Below are 21,652 nucleotides of genomic sequence, written 5' to 3' on the forward strand. Positions count from 1 at the left end.
CCAACATGGTTTGATCCTTGAATAGTGGATACTTGAGCATCCCGCAGAAACTTCAGGAGAACACTGGGGATACTTTTTTCATCGCTAGTTCGCGTTCACCCCGTGTTTGGCTTTCATACCGAGTGGCTGCTCATGTGAGTATTCAGCTTGGTGCTTAAAGCAACCACAGCGACGCCGCTGTTGTTTAGCCAGCTGTTTTGGTCAGCGAGGTTAGCTGGCTAGCAGCGTCAGTCGGCTAACATAAACTTAGCTAGCGTGTAGGAGGGGGGTGGATGGGTACATGCGCGACGTGCTGTTGTGGTGATACACTGAAGCTAAAACGAGCCTTCGGTGGTGACGAAAGGGCTTGTCTGAATGTGAGGTGTTCCAGGTTCGCATATGCTTCGGTGCAGTTCACGCTAGCTTGCGAACAAATAGGGTCAGTTGTGATTTGACTTTAGGCCGAAGCTATGATGATAACGTTATATTTGGCTGGTAATGGACACAGTGACACGTTACAGCATGGATTAAAACTTGGAACCAACTATTTAAGACCCACGGGATGTATGTTGTAACTGTTTCTGTGTTTATTGTACGACTAAATAGGGTAACATCTAGAGTCATCATAAAGCGTATAAAGGTGCACTGTAACAAATGCAGCATCTTCCTAAAACTGTACCAGAGCAGCCAAATTCTGTCTTTTAAAGTGGGAAATTTCGAAACTGTTCTGCCTCACTGCTGTGTCTGGCTGTGTTGTTAGAGAAAATGCGTTAGTAGACACAGAACACAGAGCTCGGTGTGGTGAAAAGACGTCGCTCAACTCATTTATTTGAACACCTGCTTGTGGAAACAGAAGTTGTTTGCACGGCATTGAAGTCCAGTTTCGTGTGTCGGTTAATCCAAAGCGTGCAATTATCTCTGTCCCTCAGTTTAGTTTATCAATCCGTATCACTCTAATGAAACCATCACTATTCAACTGAGCTTTTTTGTTGTTGTTATTGCTGTCACTAATTGTTCAATTCTTTAAAACTAGGCGCTGTTGGTAATTGGTTACTGAACTCCGTCAGTAATTTGGAGTGAAACTATTCCTCTCACAATCATTAGCAAACTAATCCTCTTCCTATAGCTTTTCAGCGTCATATTAACGTGACCAGAAGCTCCGGAGCCCAATAACTTGTTCAGAAAAGCAAGTGCAAATGGAACAGCTAAGTGGTGTGGTGAAGCTATCGTTTTTTTGTGATTGTATGTGTGTTCTTTGAAGAATTATTGCACTGCATCAAGAGAGCTACAGAAACACCTACTGATACTGTTGGGTGGGGTTTGAATGTAGAATAGTCTGGTATAGAAAGTGGAGATTCAGAGTTCTTGCAGTCTTCTGTGAATCGGCATATTAATATTAAGACCCCCCCCCCCCCCCCTCCCCTCCAAAAAAGTTTTTTCCTGCCTTGTTCCTATGCTGGTGCCCACACAAAAACAATTTTGATCAATTACAGAGAACTTGATCCTTTTATTAATACTTTAATCTTATCAGAGTTTCTTGGAGGCATCCACGTATTTCCATCTAAACAAGAAACGCAGGCTAAAAGCTCCTCCGAATAATTTACAGCGAGTACGTGGAACACATGTGCACCCAAACATACTCTCAAACTGCAGTCTTAATGTGCAACGCATGCTGGATCGGCCCCCTCCACCACCAAAATAATTTGACTTTAAAGCTTCTGAAAATGTGTAGATGTGGAAAACTGTAGCCCCAGGCTATGCTTTTCCCTCCTCATTATTCCCCCTACGTCCTCCTATAGGTGCTTGTATGTTTCAGAAAAAAACACTAGAGGGCACTCTTATGCTTTTTATTCCCCTGATCAGCTTTGTGGTGACCATGTAATATGGGTCTCTGTGGGGGGCTCTCTAATGGGATTTTCTGAAAACTTCAGACGCATTTCATAATCATTTGCACCCATGTTGCTGTTAACATTTGCCTGCTGGTACAAAGTGCAGGAGAGGGTTTCAAAGATGAACTTAAAAGCCTTTTGTGAGTTGAAGTAAGTTTTCCTACAGGTGATTTTTGGGGCTGAATCTCACGTAGTCTTTTAGCCATCATCGAAGTGTTGTGTAAACAGCACATTGATTTTGGTTTACCTTTGTGTTTGATTTCTTATTTCAGTATATATCCAAACATACTGAAAACTGCTTCAGTTATATTTTTAATTATTATTTTTTTTAATTAAGTGAGCCGGTCTTCAGAGCAGTTATCTGTCCCATTCTAAATCTGGTACCCCCAGCCCTCACCGATCCTTCAATATCGCTCATTGCTTGTTATATCTGACTTCCCCACCCCAACTCCTTCCTAAATGTCTTTGAATCCCCCACCCTGGCCTCCCAGCCCTAATGAACAACTGGCCTGGACAGCTGGCTGTAACAGCTGCTCACCATCTCATTTTGGCCTCTGTCTGCATCTGGGCAAGTTTTCTACATAGGGTTGTCTTTTCATGAGCCAATCTTTCTGTTTCTAAATCAGTCTTGATACTGTCCTTGTCACCATTTCAGCAAATTGCCTGCTGAATCCAGATTTTTTTTTTTTAGCATGTGTTTTGTGATGTTGGCAGCATTTGCGCTGCTTACGCTTGCTCTTATAACTTTGCTTGGTCTGCGAAGTTTTGTCAATATCAATTTACGGAAGTGTTATTTCCTTCATAAGCATCTAAGTTACACCCCTGTGCTCTCTTTTGTTCTTTTTACCCTCATTACCTTTAACTGACAACATTGGTATTTGTCTTCATTGCCACAGAATGAATCCCATATGTTATCTGAGCTAACGGCTTTGTCTGAATAGTCATTTGTCTGACTGCTGATAATATGCTATAACTTTTCCAGATTATAAGTGCTGGTTTTTAGTTCAGGAAAATGTTCCCTGGGCACTGATGGTTAAGGAGTAATGCATCAGCAGGCTGAAAGTTTTGGAAATTGCCAGAAAAAGAGGCTGTAAATCGTAGACTTGTCTCTCAAGATATTACCTACGGATTTCTTTCAGGAAAGGAAAAAATGAGGAAAGGAAAAACTCTCTCTAAAAAGATCTCAGGCCATCTATGTAAAGGTCCTCCTTTGACTTCTGTAAAAAATGACAAACATGGTTGAAAATCAGGTTTCATTTCAGAATCAAGTTGTTAAAGTTCAGTAGATATGACAGAGGTTCAACGTACTGTGCCTTTTCCTGTTCATTTACTTTGACCGGAGTTGCAATTGGGGGATTGAGTTATCAAAAACCCTGACGCGATGTGATCTTTAGTGACCTTTAGTCCTGTTGCTGATGTGCAGTTGTTGATCTTGTAATTTATCTGCTTTGCTGTGAGCGGTATCCTCTGCTTCTCCTCTTCAGTGCGGCACAGGGGTTAATCTTGCTGGGAGCTGGGTGACACTGGAGGCATGACTGCACACTTGCTGCCTATAATTCAAACTGTTGCATTGCTCGCTTTGATGTGGAGCTGAGGGATAGAGACACTGGTGGATCTTGTGGACCCCTGTGGCATCAGCATGCCTAATCTCTGTCTGTCTTTCTGGAGACTTGAAACTGCTACGCAGCATGGATTTGCGTCTTCTGATGTTGACAGGTCAGCTGGACAGATCCATGGAGGATTTCTGAGAGAGAGATATCCCCAGACCTGAGGAGACAAAGCCTTGTGCTATCAGGCCTGTCAAGGATGTGGACTTAGATTTATTAGGGATAAATGTTTTGCTTTCACGAAGGATGAAATACGATCCAGGATTCAAATTTCAAAGTTTTAGTCTTGACCTAAGAGAACAGACTCACTGGTGTGAGGGAATGTGAAACAGTCTGTCAGCTAGTTTGGTGACCAATATAATCTGCAGCAACTGATTTTTAGTTTTTCAAGGAATGAAGAAGAAAAAAAAAGGATTGCCAAATAGTGAAAAGACATTTCATACAAAGAGCTTAGTGCAAGCAATGAATGACACACATTCTAAGAGTTTTTCAACCTGAGCCCTATTTATTGGCAGTTATAAGTTAATGTGCACATAAGTGCACATAGTGAGTGAGAAAGCAATGAGAGCTACAAAGCTATAACAAGGTGCAGAATTAAAATGGCTCGTATTCGAAACTGCTCAGATTGTCATTACAAGCAGAAAGTCTGATGTACACTGTGAGATTTTCATCTGTCCCAGATGAAAGATGACTGATATAAAAGAATGTGGGGAATATTATTGATTTTTAGATAAAAAAAATTAAAAAAAACAATTGTCCTACACTGGGTAGTGAGAGTGGTTCTGAGACCACAGTTGCCACAGTCTTGTCACCAAAGATAGCCGGGGCCGAATTTCTGACAGCGTTAGAAATGTGTCATGGATTGCAACTGCTGCTACATCCTACGTATACTGACCAATAGGGCTGTAGCGATACACTAATCTCACGATTCAATACGATACACGATATTCAGCCAACTATTCGATTCGATACACTTGCATCATTTTCTGAAAGATTTTAAAGGGACAGTGTGATTTGACATGAATCGTCGCTGATTGGACTGGTCCCTTGAACACAACACCGCCAGACAAACAAAAACAAACAGACATGTTTGTGACATGTTTAAAAAATAAAAATAAAGATTTAAAAATCGATACTTTATCGGGAAACAAAATATCAATATATATCGCAGTATCGATTTAAAATTGAACTAATAGAAATGTAGCATGTAGCGATGTTGGCATACACCTGAACAGTGTACATGGAGGCTAATCGAGGCACAGCTAAACTAAGCTGTGATGTAGTCCTTTGGTAGTGAAACCACAGCTCTTTAATAGTTTCCTACAATAAGCACTTTATACTTTGTCTAATATGTTATTTTAATGTTTTTGGGTTTTTTGGAAGCTATATATCTAATAAGATATTTTCTTTGATATCAAGGTTGATAACTCAGAAAAGTAAGGAAAAAGCCACAGGCTACTCACACTCACCTTCTTGTCCTCATATTTATTTACTAATCCCTGTTAGTAGCACTGTCAAAAGAAGCAAGCATTGCTTTGGAAGTTGCTGCCACAAGAAATTGTGGGACATAAAAATCTTTTTTTGTTTACTAAAGATAGTCCGATGTTTCCTTTGTTAAATTAAATGATAAAGGAAGACCTGAAGTTGGTTTATTAGCATTTAGAGAATTTGTCCACCTTTTAATATGGCTGCCACTGATCATTTGCCTCAGTTAGGAACCCTCCTAAACGTAAAAGACTATTTGACCAGACCCTATATCCATTATCAGTACTTGTGACCATGGCAGTTTGAAGATATAGAAGATATTGATTTTCAGATTTTATTTAGAAACATGGAAAAGAAAGGGGAAAATGTTCTTTTGCAAAGCCCTTATTAAAAATGGCCTCACCCTCTGTGTCCTTAAATGCCACGTTTGTTTTAAGATCCACAAACAGGAGGGGACACATGACTTTGAAAACTTTGGTCTCCAAGTAGGTTTTACTTTAATTGCCTTTGTGTAGCCTTTGCGCCTGAATCACTGGGTTATTCTGTAAATTAGTGGAAGCCTGACAATTGATTTAGTATTTATCAACTAACATTACAATATGCTCATGCAGCGTTCTTTGTGATTCTTTGCAATGTTGAATGAATTCAGCTCCTTGGTTCTAGCTGCCAAACCATCCAGTTTTATCTTCACCGATCAAAGACTGAATCCTCCAATCAGATAAAATACCCTCACTTTTTCAATCAGTCTGGTTTTATATACATTTTCTAAAAAGGCAGAGTGGAAAACGCAGTCAAACGAGAGAGTGCATTTCTGTTTTTGCTGGTCTTGATAAAACCTTGACACGCGTGTAACCAGGCACATGTGTTGTGAAACTGTCCACTAAAGTGACTCATTTCAATCCATGAACTAAAGATATATGCTATATTTCATTGTAATCTTTGTAGATTTTTTTTTATATTCGCTGTTTTTTGACGTGTGCTTTCTTGATAGATATCCTGTTGTGCTTTAACTCTGCAAAAGATTGAGAATTATCATGGTCTTATGCTGATAAATTCTAATGTCACTGGATTGTGGAGGTTGATTTTAAACCACAGTACTGATCCTTCTGCCTCTTGGCTACCCAGCCTATTTTGACCTTAGCTGAACTGAAAGTTTTAGGTGTGTCTGGCATGTAGATCAGGCAAACTTGAGCCCCAGCAGACAGGCATGGATCCTATCATGGCATCTCACAGACTGTCCATCACATCAGCTTCTATCTTAGTCTTTATGGGCTTCGTAATTAAAAGCAGATGGCCTGATAGGCTATTTTCCTTACAGTTCTTGGGCTTTAGATTAAAGAAATTGATAGAGCCCGGTGCTCCTAAACCATATGTGAAATATTAAAGGCTACATTTTCAACTGTTTGACCTGGAGAGGGCCCTGTGAGTGAAGAAGTGCAGCGAGAGGCAACCTGCATCCCTCTCTTTTGCATCACCCAGATTCGTGCTATATCACTACTGGCACCAGAGTTGTCACTGTTTGTGTTTTTGATATGCTGACGGACGCTGAACAGGAGCAGGTGTTACATATTAGTGCCACTATTTGATTCAACCCCCTAGTGAAAAGGGGGGAAAAAAAGCGGTGGTCAGTAGAGTTGTTAGAGTGGATCATTGCAATATATGGCAACCTGAGCTTTGTTACGAAGCAGTGGCTTCCCATTTTTCCCGAGGAGAAGTAAGGGGCACGTAAACTAAAGGGAAAATAAATTAATGTGGTTCAGGTGCACTCCCCCCAAAGACAGATCAGAAGCATGGGAATGTCTTTGAAAGCTTGCATTTTCCATCCTGCTGTCTCTTCCCCGTAAGTTCTGCTGGACTTCATTGAGTTTGCAGGAATATTAACCACAGATGGGATCATATTTGATTTTTAGCATTCTTCTACATGTGGAAAATGGATGCTGTTCCTCTGTCCTAATGATCATTTTAAGACCTATCTGAACTTAGACTGTCTTTTCAATTATAATGCTTTCCATATTTATTATTGTGGCTACTAAACAAAGTTTTTGTTGGAACTGAACACAAATTTATTTTTTAAAAGGTTTTGTTGGCTCTAGTGGCCTTTACTCAAAAGAATCACGACAGGAAACAGGGAAGAGAGAGAGTTGACATTCAGCAAAGGGCCACAGGCCGGAATCAAACCCAGGATAGCTGCCAAGGGGCAATGAGTCTCTGTACACGGGCTGCTTGCTCAGTCAAGAACTGAACACAAATTTCAACCCAAAGTTAGGTGGTGGTGTTGCTTCACTGCATCATCTTTCTGTTGTTTTGCTCTTGAGGCAAATCCCCACAGACAGGGCTCTGGATCCCCCCCCACAGAGAGCAGCCTCATTAGGGTTTGTTGCACAAACTAGAGAATGTTGACTGTCTAAGGGAGCAACTAGGCCCCATCTCAAAGGGACACATGTTTCTTGCTGAGGCCTGACCCTGGAGCTCTGGGTCTTGTCGAATCATATTTGGCTCAAATGTGTCCCAGTCATGGGTTCAGTTACCTCTGAATAAGCTTCACTGTGGCTCGTGTGCAAAATGGAACTTAAGGGTTTAATAAATGGAGACCCTTCTGCTTGGGGTACCTAGCACACAGGACCGGTTCCAGGCTCTGCTCTCCATTGTTGGTGAGGAGGCTGTGCAGCGGGAGCTCGATGGCGCTGTGTGAAACGAAAAAGTTTTCCAGCTGATTGCCGCAAAAATAGCAGAAAGTGGTTTCTCTCTGCGAGCCAGTGTCGCATTAAGCTGAAGAAGCTTGGAGGTGGTTCGAAATTATGGATGTTATACGCTTCGGTACGCACTCCGCCCACCCCTGAGGGTCCCCTTTGTACAGTGGGAACGCGAGCTGACCCCAAAGCGACCCAACCCGTACCGTACCATTCCGAACCAACCTGTACCGGACTGCATAGTGGAAACGAGGCTTTAGTGTTGCGGGCGGCTTTATGTAAGCACAAACCAACAGAATTTGCGTCATGTAAATATTTGCATTCAGTTTGTTTCGGTGGATTTCTCTGAGTTTTGAACGTAGTTGGGGCTACAGGAACATGTCTTCAGCAGTATCTAGCAACTACTGCATTCTCACTGGAAATAATTTTGAAATTGCAATAAAATCTTCGGTCCACATCATTGATCTTTATAGAGACCAATGATGTAGCTTAACTTTCCCCTTACTGCTCCTGTTAAAGCGGCACTATGCAACTTTTTCATGGTCAAAAAATTGCTTGGCAATCATCAGATAGCTTGGCTGACCTGTTCTGATGAAAACGGTGACATTTCCATCTCCATCTGGTGGCCCTAGCCCGAAACAGCGCTTGCAACTTTGCCTGTGGCGCCGCGTGCTTTGTTTACCTCTGGAAGTCTCGCGACACACGAGAGCCGAGAACTACTGCTTCACGGCAGGTCTAAAGGGCTCTGAGCCGAGCCAGGTAGCCTGATAAGACACACCTCTCTCCATTAGCTGTCGACGGCTAAATTGAATGTGGTTAGCTTCTAGAGTAGTAATATATAATATGGCTAGACTGTCGCCTTATTTTCTACGGAGCTCCCCCTACAGCTTTGGGGTGTGTATTGCATGGTAAACAAACCCCGTATTACTGAAAGTTGCATAGTGCCGCTTTAAATGATACCCTGCATTATACTAGATACACCCATCTGTACTAACACAGGGATTGTTCTATTCAGCAACCCTTTTTTCATGGTGTCATAGCTTTAATAATTTAATTAGGTATGCGCCTGTCACTTGGCAAAGGCAATAATGAAGCTAAAAAAGGAACAGTAGTGAAAATTCAAGCTAGCACATGACCAGCACCCTCTGCTATCCTTCACTTGTATCAGCAATGAAAAAATTATTACTATTACAGTTGCTGTAGCTCCAGAGCATGATTATTTCCTCCTTTCTATCCACAGAGATAGATTTGTGATCTTTCAAAGAGAAGGTTGCTGGTTTCAGTTCCCTGCTTCACCACTTGGGCAAGTTGGGCATTCTTGGGCAAGTTACTGAAACCCATGATTGCCCCCAAAGTGTTACCTGTAAAACGTGTTGGATAAAAGCTTCTGCTAAATTAATGTAATGTAATGCATAACTAATCTTGATGAAGGTCAATGAAACACAACATTAGTATCCGAATTGTAACACATGCACATAGAACAGTCTTGTATGACGGAACATGCTTGGCATTGCTGCAAAAGTCTACAAAATTTGTGGTTCAAATTTATCGATTCGTTGGTCTTTTTGAGTTCTTGTGATTCTGTTGTTCTGGATTGTTTTTTGGTTCATTCATTGCAGCCAGAGGTGTAACTGTAACACTATGGAGCCTTTAACTCTTGACTTGACAAGGATGACATAAGCTACCAGCAGATAATCAACCAATTAAATACGCACATGAGCTCATTTGACTGTATAAAGAAATATATGGATGAAATGGTTTCGGGTTTCATTCTAAATTGAATGGAGATCACGTCATCATGATGTGACATTGTAAGGCGGCAATTCAATTTAATTAGTCAGACAAGCCTGCCCAGTCTATTTTACAGGGGGAGTTCTGTCTGCTTTTAGCTTGATGTAGTATCATTGTCTTTCATGTTTGGAATTGACAGCTGGGATTCTGATTTAAAAAGGGTGGTTAGTAAATGAATAGTCAGTCTGTGCAGTGTCACCTTGAATAAGGGTTGGTCAAAAAAACAGTAGTTCTACAGTTCTGAGTTTCAAGAACATTATTCTGAGTATCTTAACAAATGAATTACCCTGTCACTGGTTGTGCAGGCTAAAACCACTCTTGGAGCTCTTCAGTTATTTTGATTTATTTATTTCTTGTTTTGTTTGTTTGTTCTTCTTTTTTTAATTATATTTCTAATGTTCTCAGGCAACAGCTTTGTCTTAGGTGTTATAAGTTATCAAATGGAAACAGGAAGCAGTCAAATGTCATTCATAGGATGATTTATCTCACATAAACTCTTGTTTTATCTAAACAGAGGAGCTGAATTAGTCATCAAAAAGATGTCAGCACTTAATTCTGAAGATGGTTTTAATTCTTACAAATTACAGTTCCAAGTCTGGGGTGCAAGTAATTCTTACCAGGACTGTACTGCCCTCTTGACATATCAGTTGCGCCAGTTGTGCCAAAAATAAGTCCTTGTTAACTTGCAGCTGTTTCTCTTTGGCAGTTTAGGCATGCCAGACAGAGAAGGATCAGCCCCACATCAGTGTGTGCTTACAAGCACCAAGTTGACAATGCGGATTCACCGAGTGACGACAGTGTTGGTGGTTAGACCTATGAACCGACACATATACATACTTACACACATAGCCCATTTTGTCTTTGTCACTACCTCTCTTGTCGTCTCAGAGGCATATCAGTGGCAAATCAATCTCAACCTCCCCCTACACGGCCTCCTTTCCGATATGACACTGATGCTAAACTCAACATGGTCTCCACTCCTCACTTATAAGTCGGTTTGGGTAAAAGTCTTCTAAAGGAATGTAATCAAATGTTGAGATGACTTTTGAGGTTCTTTGGTCTCTGTGTGATGTTGAAGTCCACACATAGTCTTAACACAGTCAACGGATAGAAGGAGATTTTCATTTATTCATTTTTTTTTTTTTTAGATTTATTTTAGGGTGACCACCATCATCTTTTGGTCTTCCTGTTTTGAGAAGGAAGGAATGAAAATGGGCACGCTAGAGATTGTTATCAAAACCACAAAAGCTACCATTTGTTCCCTCTAATTGCAGTATTCTCTCCACAACAGTCACATCTGTTTACAAGCGGTCTGGTCAGAAATGTAATGGGAACTTGAATGTGACACCAGTTAGAAAAATAAGACAAAATATAATTTTACGACAGTCCTCTCTGGTACAGTGGTGCGTCTCTGTTGAAAGTGGTTAAGTGGGAAATGTGACATCTTATTTTTCCTAATTGAATGAAATTGGCTAGAACTGGCTTCAATGAATTGACTAAAATAAGAAAAGCTCAGAAAACAGCTGCTCCTCACACTGTTGACCTTCTGCAAACTGACACACAGCGCAGTCCAAATTCCCCTAATTCTAACTTCACACCACAATGAACCACACCAATTAATCATTACTGACAAACCTCTGACTCTGCCAGGACTCTCATTCGATAAATGCAGTTCACCTCACGGTTTATCATCAAGATATTAAACAAATGCAGGTAAAGGAAGAAAGTGTGACTAATCTATCCTCATGTTGACAGATTGGCTTATAAGTAAGAAATGTTTAAAAAGTCAGGAATTTTCAAAGATTGTTCCCTGTGCTCTCTCATTATTCTTTTTCTTGGGTGTGATCCTCAAAGCTAATGTTTGACATTTCGAAACATTCAAAGTCTTTATTTCCAAGTGTCAGGTCTCAGTTGACTATCTTTTTAAAACAGTCTTCTCACACAACATCCACATTATTTGACCATTTACACAGAGCCTTGGTGACACTAAAGAGAAATGGAATGGAAAATGGACCTTAATGATCACAGATGGGGAACCAGTTTATTCAGACATTTTTCTTCCTCTGTATCACTGTCAGAACAATATTACATTCAACAAGCACTTTTCTCTACTGGTCTCTACTTTGCTACTTCTTTTCCTTAACCTGAAAAACAAGTGTTATTCGTGAAAAACAATCCAAAACAAGATGAGAGAGGAGCTAAATTGATGTGCTGCACCTACCTTAACTGAGAATTAAGACTTTGGTAGTTTGAATTGTAAACGAAAAAAAAAAACGCCAAATAATCTGTGAATTGGTTGAATATACTTGGGCAGCCATTAATGTACCTGAGGAACAAGCAAGTTTTTTTTTTCTGTGTGTGGGTAAGGGTGGACCTAAACAACATGAACGTCCCCTGGTAGCTGCTTGAGTTCTTGATTATGGGCGACAAATGCGTTATCAAGCCTATGTTGGAGAGCATTTGTGTGTTTGTGGAGAAACCAGTGTTTATCAAAGGAATATGATAGGTCGGAAGAGAGTTCACTCTAGATGTGTACCACATATTATGCATGTGACAAAGCTTTATGCTAAGATGGATGAAGTAGTCAAGCACTTGGAGCTGTGAGGTCATCTGTACCTTGGACTACAGGCCCTGGATGCAGAGTACCTGAAGGGGGATGCCCAGTTGGAAGGAGTTGACCAGTGGAAAATCTCCCTCTGGTAGAAAAGTACGTGCTGTCTTTTGGCTATGCAAAAGCACCCATCTGAACACAGTAGTACCAAAACGGATGGGGCCAAGATGAGTACCTCAGAAGATGGGCTGACTACCCCCCTTTTACCTAAACAGTTCCAGTGCTGGTTCAGGGCTGGTGTTGGAGCCAATTCCATGTTGGTTCTATGAAGAACCAGCAACAGACAAGTTTATTTTTCCACAGGCAGAGAGCCATCAGACTCAAGTGTAGAGGAAGCAGGGATTTATACTGTTTGTGAAATTTGAAAAGAGATTATACACCCAGTAGAACAGAAGGCTTCAGTTGAAGTTGCACTCAAGAAGCAAGTGAGGCCAATCAGAAAGAAGGCACTGAGCAAGCGTATCGACTCCACCTCTCCCAGTCCCTCAGAGACAAAAGTTGTTGGTGTCTTCATGTGTCAAAGATGGACCTGCAAGACAGAGCTGTGTTAGTTCTGTGCAATCTGAAAAGGGATTGAGTCATTATTGTACAGCATCAATCTTTATCACAATTAAGCCCTTCTAAAGGAAATGGCCAAGATTTTTCCCTTCCTCTGACGTGTTCCCATGTCACATTAAACCTGTGTCCATTATTCTGAAACCTTAATTCACCATGGGATAAATCATACATTCTGAAAATATGAGGAGTATTTGACTTTCTGACCAGAGGAACATTTTGTGTACGTGTTGCAGACTCCTTTTTTTAACTCAATTTCCCTCTGTCCTCCTTCATTTTCTCAGCCTGTAGACAGTAACTTTCCTGAGTTCCATCTCCTTACTTGCTACAGAACAGTTGGGTTGTTCTAGCCTAGCAAGCCAGACCCATACAGCAAAAAGCTGTACAGGCCCGGAGCAAATTCCATTTGCGGCCGCTAGGGGCGTCTAGATTTCTAGGCTAGGGTTGTTCATTAAAATGACACAAACCAGAAAGGCTTTGCAAGGGTGGGAAGGTGCCCTCTATGAGAGGGAAATAGAGTAATTTTGGTCTGGGCCCAAGCCTTTTACCACTGGAGGGCCTGTTGTTTGGGCCATGACACAGAGTTGGGTGGAGAGAGATAGATGGAAGAATTGAGAAATCGATGAAAGAGGGGATAGAGCAGGCCATAGCAATGGGTCAGCTAAAGCCTTTCCTTTTGTTTCAGTTGACAAAGACCTTTGCAGAGCTTCGGTCCATCCATAAATTGGACAGAAGGGCTGGCTGCCAAGCAGAGTGATTTAACATACCTCTGAGTTTCTTTGTTTTTTCATCCTTCTCTGTTTAGTTCTTCCTGTTCCTTCCCGTTTCTTTCGTTCCTTCTCACCCACACTGTTGTTAGCATTAGACGGAATTGATTTTTTCTTTTTTCTTTTTTTGCTCTAGCTTCAATGTTCTCACTTTTCACCTTTGTTCTCTCATTTCGTTCTTTCTCTTTTTTGTCTGACGTTTTTTCATATTTCATTTTCTGTGACTTGATTTAACTTGAGAGCCAATGTTATTTGCAGAAATTCATAGTTTATATCAGTTTAATTGTGTTTAGCCTTGTTAACATAAACTTACCTATCTGTTTTTGTTTAGCCTTGCTACTGACAAACCTGATATAACACTTTCTCAGTCAGGGGCTTCCCCTTCCTCCTTGTGGATTAAAGTTGACGAAAAGCATATTCACTGCGTGGCATGCCAGGTTGATAAAGTTATACAGACACACCTGCGTGCAAACAATCACGTATGGTACATATACACATGCAGACACAAGCATGAACGTACATACACACCCATAAGTCAGCGTAAGTGAACAACATCGACATTTGGCTTGCATTTCCTTGGCAGCTTCTTTGCAGATGGGGGTGGGGTAGATTGAACAGGGACCCATGAGGCGAAGTGTACTTCAAAGTTATTTATTTAAAGTACAGTTTTTCATCATTGCTCATTTTGTTTTGGATTCCTGGTGGATGCGGCGGCTCTGTGAGCAGAGCAGACCTCTTTGTGGCTGAGCGTGGGCCTGACCAGTGGGAGCTGAAGGTTCTGACAGAGTTTCCTGCCTGCTCCATGTGTTCAACCGTGTTTACTAATGGTGCTTGCTGGGTTGTTGGCAACTCCTCGGACTCTAAAGCCTGATTCTTACTCGGCGCAACCGCGCAACTGTTCTGGCTCGAGAACCATTAATGACGTCATCGAAAGCGCCAGCCCCTTCACAGTTCCTTCAGCTCATAAGCGCAGTTTGCGCCGAGTATGCGTCACATTTGCAGTTCTCTCCAGACCAGCGGGCGTCACTGTTGAGGAAACAAGCTGAAGAACCGGACGAAGAATAGCATTCGAAGAAAGCATACACAATGCCACCTGTGGTGTCACGTCAGCAGAGGCTGGCACATCTGATGCAGATGCGGAATGAATTTACTCTGGGTGTAGAACTGTATATGTATCTCAGAGCTAAGCGGCTGCGGCAAAAACAGAAGAGAAGGTGGAATGTTCGTCCTTTGCAACAAGACGAACTTTGTCAAACGTTGTCAAACGTTGTCCTTTGGGACAGCATTGTCCCAGTGTAACTTCATAGACGTGTCGTACAGATGTTTGTAGAGGCGCACCCTCTCGGTCACCGCGGTCTCTGCAGTGTTCATGTTTCCTTTCTCTTGGTCAGCTGTTTCCGGTTGAGCTCGCGCGAAGTCAGAAAAAAAGTTGTGTGCGCGCCCTTGCGACACGCGAGGATTTTTTAGCTTGCGACGGGGGGCGTGGCGGAATTTTGGGTCACGTGACCGTTTGCGCCATTTGCGACCAGCTAGTAAGAATGGGTCAAAGCGAGGTTGCGCCGAGTAAGAATCAGGCTTAATGCATTGTCTCTGTGTTGCCCACTGAATGAGGTAGAGGCAGAATTTACAACCTGCTTTTAACATGGACCTTCTCCCTCCAATTATATTTGTTACACCTCTTATTGCTTTAACTTTCTACTTCTACACATGCTTTTCTTCTCTTACTCCACAAGGGCTTTAGCCTACAGTTTAACAGTGAAAAAGTCTTTAATCACCTGTCAGGAGTTTGGACCGTTCTAACAAGATTAAAAAACAATATTTGGTATAACCAACTTTATTCTTCAACACAGACTTCAAGTAGTCTTCAGGACCAGTTCTCCCGGCTTCTTGAAGGACATTCCAAAGCTCTTCTTTGAATGTTGGCTGCCTTTTGTTCCATTCTCTGCCAAGACGATCCCACACTGCTTCATTAATGTTGAGGTCCGGGCTCTGGGGAGGATTCACCCCTCCATAAGAACTGTTGCCACTGATTTCCAGTCCAGTTCTTGTGTCATTTGGCATACCTCTGCCTTTTCTCCCCGTTTCCCTTCCTCAAGAAGAACTTCTTAACAGCCATGCTTCCAGGAGACCATTTCTGATGAGGCTTCAGTTGATGAATCAAATGAAAGGCCAGATGCATCTCTCAGCTCCTGTGTCAGGTCTTTGCTTTCCCAGTTTTGTAAGAAGATGACACGCTGCACACTATTCTGAGATATGTCAAGTTTTCAGCTAATAGCTATCTTGAAATCACCTTGCTGATGAAAAAAACAACGTTAATTTTATGTCTGTGAAATTGTACTATCACTGACATTTTCTGACACTTCTGACAGGCTGTTGATAACAAAATATGTCAGGATACTATTTAAAAGTTGTCCTCTGCTAAGTTGTCTATTATGTGTACACACAACATTGTTTCATCTCTTGAGTAAGGTGCATTTTTTTTAGGCATGAATGTTTCATAGGTCAGTGTTGAGTAGCCTAACAAACAAAGACACGCATTTCTTTAAAAGTGGTCATGTATAAGGACAGGGTTAAAAATTAGTATGAAAAAAACAAAAAACAGCCAATGTCCAAAAAAAGACCTTCAGAAAGCCTGGAGAACTGTTGTTCAGTAGAATTTTAAAAGATTACAAGCAAGTCTGGCTGTTTGGAAGAAAAATAGAAGGAAATAAGGTTGGAGGGGTTAAAACCTTTCCACTGTAGTGTTTCTGATTGTTTTGTTCTTTTCAATGTTTCAGAAAAATGAAAATGGATTTTATTAAACAGAATGCAGTCAATGTTTTTTCATATCAGCTCATGTAACATGGATAAACGTGTAGGTTTTCTGGCTCACTTTTGTGTGATGGACAATAAAGTATTTAGGTAACACATTAACCACAGCAATTCTGCAGAGGAATGTGTGTTAATGAAATAGTCTTTGGTCGTACTTTCTGACAACAATAATGTGAAGCAGCTGTTACTGAAATATACTGCATTTTTCTCTTTATCTGGAAGAATGCAAAGAATACACAATAATTTATGAAAATAGCCAAAGACTCAACATACAAGGTGCAGATAATCAGATTACAACAAGCCAACCTTTAGCAGAAAATGACTTGATTTACTTTCTACTTGCAGAATCCAGAGTCCTCAAAGTCCACATTTTCTTGTTCAGATTTTGTTTTTTTTTCTCTTAAAGCAAATGTTATAGGATTTATTTGATATGGGTGACTGGTTGCAACAATCACTACATAGAGCAGCTGGGATGTGCAGAGTCCTTTAGTGGGGCAAGGGCTCAAATTTGAAAAAAGGGCGCATGGAACAAGATTTGATGGAGATGGAACCTTCCATTCAAGAGATAGTTTTATTTGTCACATACACAGTACAATGTGCAGTGAAATTCTTCCTTGTCCTGCTACCAATAAAAAGAGAATTACAATTGAATATGAATATGATGATATAAGAGCCCTATCACAGTAGTAAGCAATAAAATATGCACACTGTGTAAACTGCAACTTAAGCACATTTGATTGGCCTACTTTTAATCCGTTTTCTATCATCTTTGAATCTGATCAATGCGTACAGATGAATGGATTTGTAAAAGCTAATGTAGCCTGCGTTAAGACTGTTAAGACCTCTATTAACATGTCAAAATGAACGAACTGCCAATTATGGGAATAATCAGATAAACAATTATGGAAGGTAGCAGGCATATATGAAAAAGGGGAACTGTTGAACGAACTAGGCTACTGCCAGCCAGGAGTGGACAGGAAACACGTTCGCCCACAAGTATTTTGTAAAAGATGCTCTTTCCTTTAGCCATTTTAAACACGTTTTGGAGCTAAGCTGCAACGTTATGGGAATGGAATTGAGTGACGACGTGGTTTGTGTTTAGAAATAAAGGGGTAAGGGGGTTAGGGAATCAAGCCCCAAAAGGAATCCCCTCTTATATGTAATATACCTTAAAGGTCCCATGGCATGAAAATTTCACTTTCAGAGGTTTTTGAGCCTTAAAATGAGTTTCTCTAGTCTCCTTAAGTCACCCCAGTGAGTAGAAATTGCGAAATGTATTCACTGAGCAGTACAGCATTTCCTCCGTGTTTTGAACAGAGCGCCTCGAATTGTCTCGTTGACTCAAGGCTCCTGGCATGACGTCATGCCAGGATAGAGCTCATCAAAATTTCCCACCCCCTCTCTCCGCCACGCCCTCTGTCTCCACCCACTGCTGGTAAACTACCCGTATCTTACCCGCCCAACTCATGTGGAGTAGACCGAGACTCGCCACGACTGAAGACAGTCACAGAAGATACAGCAATGGCTTCCAAACGACTTTACCATGCGAAATGTACTGTGCCAGGATGTGAAGATGAAGAGAAGAATATGTTTCCGCTTCCACCCTCTGTCCCTTTGAAAACGGAATGGCTAATTTCATTTAGAGGTACGGGTGCCCATGCATGTTCCAAAGAGCGTCAGTGTTTGCGCGACACATTTCAGAGGAATGCTTTCACAACTTGGGACAGTACAGGGCAGGTTTTGCCCTACACCTGAAGTTGAAGCCTGGATCAGTGCCAAGCCTTGCCGGTCCATCAGCTACCCACACCGATCAAGTAAGTCATAATTATTTGTAGCCGCTAGCACTTCATGGGTACCAGCTAACTAGCCAACATTAGCTGTGGAGGTATTTATCCATGAAACCTACACTGCGCTACAAACCAATACTCTGTTAAACTGGTTAGATTTGGAAAATTGGTTGTAAAACAAGACATTTGTCTTTTGACCAAGTATCTTACGTGTAGGGGACTACATACAGCATGAATACTTAGGTAAGCAAGTCTAGTTATGTTCTGCGGCTAGATACGTCTGTTACACGGAAAATGACCCCCGGCGATAACAATTCATATTTTGTAAGCCTTTCTTTAGATTGGTGACTTTATATTTTGAAAGCATTTGTTACGGTTTGGTGACTTTTTTTTTAACGTCGAGTCGTTTCTGCGTCTCTCGTGTGTGATATGCGATCGGGTGTTGTGGCTAGGTGAAGGATGTTTAGCAAACGTTTGCTGACTACCCTCGAACATACACCATTATGTATCTGTCAATTCGAACACAATTTTACTTCAAATCTGTCGTGACACGTCAGTTTATCACGAGTGTAATGCTCGGCTTTCGAACCATGAGATGTGTGCTCTCTGTCTGCACCAGGTTCACTCTTCACTGGCCAGCACATCAAGTGCTCACGTCCAGACATCCCGGAGCAGGGATGCTGCCTGCCAGACTGAGCCCATTGTCTGTCACTAGGACTGCAGCCACACCGAAGAATGTTGTCTTTCTCTATATTGGAATGCTTTGCAGGTGAGATGTTTTACCTTGTAGTTGTTGAAAGTTTTTGTTGTCTGAAATGTCATTATTGAGCCGGGTTTCTCCAGCACTATAAGGCACGAAACACTTAGACCAGGTCCCCTGAAAAGATTGTCTTGTGAATGTAATTTACATTTGATTTACCAAAAAATTTATACTTTTAGGGGGTTTTCAGATCATAGTTCCTATGAAACTTCACAATATATGAAAAGCTTTTTCCAAAATGTTTTATACCTACTTTAAAAAATATTGTTTTATTTGTTACTACCATTAAAAGCAGCATTTAAATGTTTCAAATGCTATCTCAGCTGATATCACTTTCCTGATGCTTGAAATCAGATTTTTAAAAAGTAATGAGAACAGCTTCTATAGCATTTTGGAAAAGAGCTTTTCATATGCTCTCCCATGATGATGCATGTGTCTCTACCAGCTAACCCCCACCACCATGACAAATGAAAATTCTGTGAGAAACACCGTTTACACATTGTTTCTTGTACTTTCAGACGGTACTTGGCAGCGATCCACTTTAATGAAAATGCAAACCGACCACAGGCCCAGACAGCAGATGGTGTACCTCTCTTCAAAATCTCCTTTCCCAAATCCAAGAAGGGAGAGTGCAGTCAAACGTCAAAAGACTAAGCCAACCTTTGGTAAGACCTCAGAAGTTCAAGAATTCAAGTCCAACTACTTTTGCCTTTATCAAATTTACTGAGGTTAATTCCAACAAATAGGAATACAAAAAATGTGAGAAATAGCAATATAAACAAACATAAATATATATATAGAACAAATATAAATATATAAATAAACATTGAAATGTACAAATGACTAACTGAAATATACAAATGTTGTGTGTGTACAGTGTGTATGAATGTTCTGTGTGAAAGGGTATGTGGATGTCCTGATGGACCTAATTTTTCACACGCGAGGCAGTCTAAACCCGGTGCAGTGTCCTTCATCATCGGGGTACTTGGCACGGATACGCAGGACCACACAGGCAGGAATGACCACTCTGATCCGGCGACCCAAAAAGCCCCAGCACCACGCCACGAACTGCCTGTAGGCCAAATACCTGAAGCGCCTGGAAGAACAGATAGAAAAAATGACACTTGAAGAGAATGTTGTTGTTCTTCTGTTATTGCTATGTTGTACATATTTACATATTCCTATGGATTATTCTTGATTGTGTTTTAATAATGTCTTGTAAATAAATCTACAAACACTCTTCATACTGTCTGCATAGTTGAATTATCAGGCTCTGTTGGGTGGGTGTACTGTAAACTCTATGTATGTGGCTATGAGTGATTATTTTACAACGCTTACCGATGGGTTCTTCTCAGGCGTAAACTGCCAAACAGGTAGATCCAAATGTTTACAGTGTTACCTGAGGGATCTCCATGCAGCATCTATTCTCCCTTTCTGTGGGCATTATCTCGCAAATTCCACATTGACACCTATTATTTTTTAAAAAAAAGGCAGTGTACTGATATTCTGTTTTCAGGTAATGCCGGCAAATATAACAATGAAACATCTTTAGTGAGAAGTAAATGAGTTAACAGGTGAGCATGGAGAATAATTACATGCTGGTCAGAATACTATCATGTTTTTTGCATGCCATAGGCTACTGTATAACTACATGGGCAACGCACAGCTGGCTGTTCCCAGTGAAGACGGGCTGCTAAAAAGGTGTACACAGAAATATGTAGCATAAGTTTCATTCCGTGTAGTTACACTTTGGATCCAGCACCTGGTCAGGATATGATGAGGTATGTTTTTTTTTTTTTTTTGTATATTACAGCATGTAAACCTTTTTGTCTAGAAAACTTGGTTATAAATCGCTCCCCTTATGTCAACACTGGGTGGAGAATCATTTGCATGTTGGCAATGTGTACTATGGGAAATACTTTGGCAGTGTTACTGTTGTACAATGCAAGGCGACATTGAGAAAGTTACTTGGTGTAGAGACTGGAGATGCCAGCAGCCATACTCACTAATGTTAGCACTGCAAATACGTGCCCACATTGCAAAATAAGTTGGGAACTTATACGTTTTGTAAGCAAAAATAATATTTTAGGTAGTCCTGATGTAGTGACTAATTTCTGCTCTAATTAGGCTACCGTAGGCTAAGCCACTGCTATATCTGCGCACCTCAGTGGTTCGGACCGACCCAACTATAAACGTTTCCAGACATAACATTTCAAACTCACCATTCTGAGACGTTTTGCTGAAGGCGCTGCTGATCTGCAGTCTGTTGCTGAACTGCCTGCGCCTCGGCTTCAGGGTCCGATTCCGGGTCGAAGGCGAACGGTACGATGGTTTGCTCACCTGCCATTTCTATTTTTTTTCCTACTAGCAGGCAGCTAACATGCGCGGAGCCAAAACAGAGAATCAGACACGCCCCCATTCAGCCATGACACACCCCTCGCGCTCCTCCTTGCTTCTCATTAGGAAAACAGGGCACTGGAGAGAGCTCTGAAATGCGGCTTTCTTCTAAGTGGCCAAATCTGCGTTTTTCGGGTGAATTTTGAGAACGCCTGGGGGTATAACATCCTGAAGCCTCCGAAAGCCCATTTAAAGCGCCGCTACTATACCATGCCATGGGAACTTTAAGCCCACAAGTCCCACTCATTTTCTGTCAGACAAAGTGAGATGATTGAAAGTTGGTAATGTTTTGTGACTTAAAGTGACATGGAAATCTAGTGGGTTAATGATCACAGAGAAAGAGTAATAACTGTGTTGGAAAATGTTTTTCGTCATCTTAAAAATAGATGTGATTGATAAAACTTGGGGGTCATTTTAGTGAGAAACGTTTCAAATGCTGTGACCACTGATGACAGCTAAAGATTAGTGTTTTCTTCTGCTTATGTGAAAAATCTGCTTATGTTAAACTTAAGATTGGTGTCTT

The 21,652-nt window shown here is 41.2% G+C and overlaps 1 protein-coding gene and 1 long non-coding RNA gene across 4 annotated transcripts in view; one reads left to right on the forward strand and one right to left on the reverse strand.

Annotated features, from left to right (window-relative positions):
- Positions 1-21,652, forward strand: part of disp1 (dispatched homolog 1 (Drosophila)) — a 92,672-nt gene continuing 71,020 nt past the window's right edge. For all 3 annotated transcript variants that reach the window (XM_075459782.1, XM_075459784.1, XM_075459785.1), the window contains exon 1: positions 1-134. The gene's annotated coding sequence lies outside the window, so the exon portion shown is untranslated. The remainder of the gene's footprint in view (positions 135-21,652) is intronic.
- Positions 19,725-20,994, reverse strand: LOC142375346 (uncharacterized). Its single transcript, XR_012768934.1, has 3 exons — positions 20,955-20,994; positions 20,071-20,201; positions 19,725-19,828 (listed from the first exon to the last, which is right to left on the reverse strand). It is a non-coding gene; the product is annotated as an uncharacterized LOC142375346 (long non-coding RNA).

The sequence above is a fragment of the Odontesthes bonariensis genome, chromosome 24 (genome assembly GCF_027942865.1).
Source record: "Odontesthes bonariensis isolate fOdoBon6 chromosome 24, fOdoBon6.hap1, whole genome shotgun sequence".
NCBI lineage: Eukaryota > Metazoa > Chordata > Actinopteri > Atheriniformes > Atherinopsidae > Odontesthes > Odontesthes bonariensis.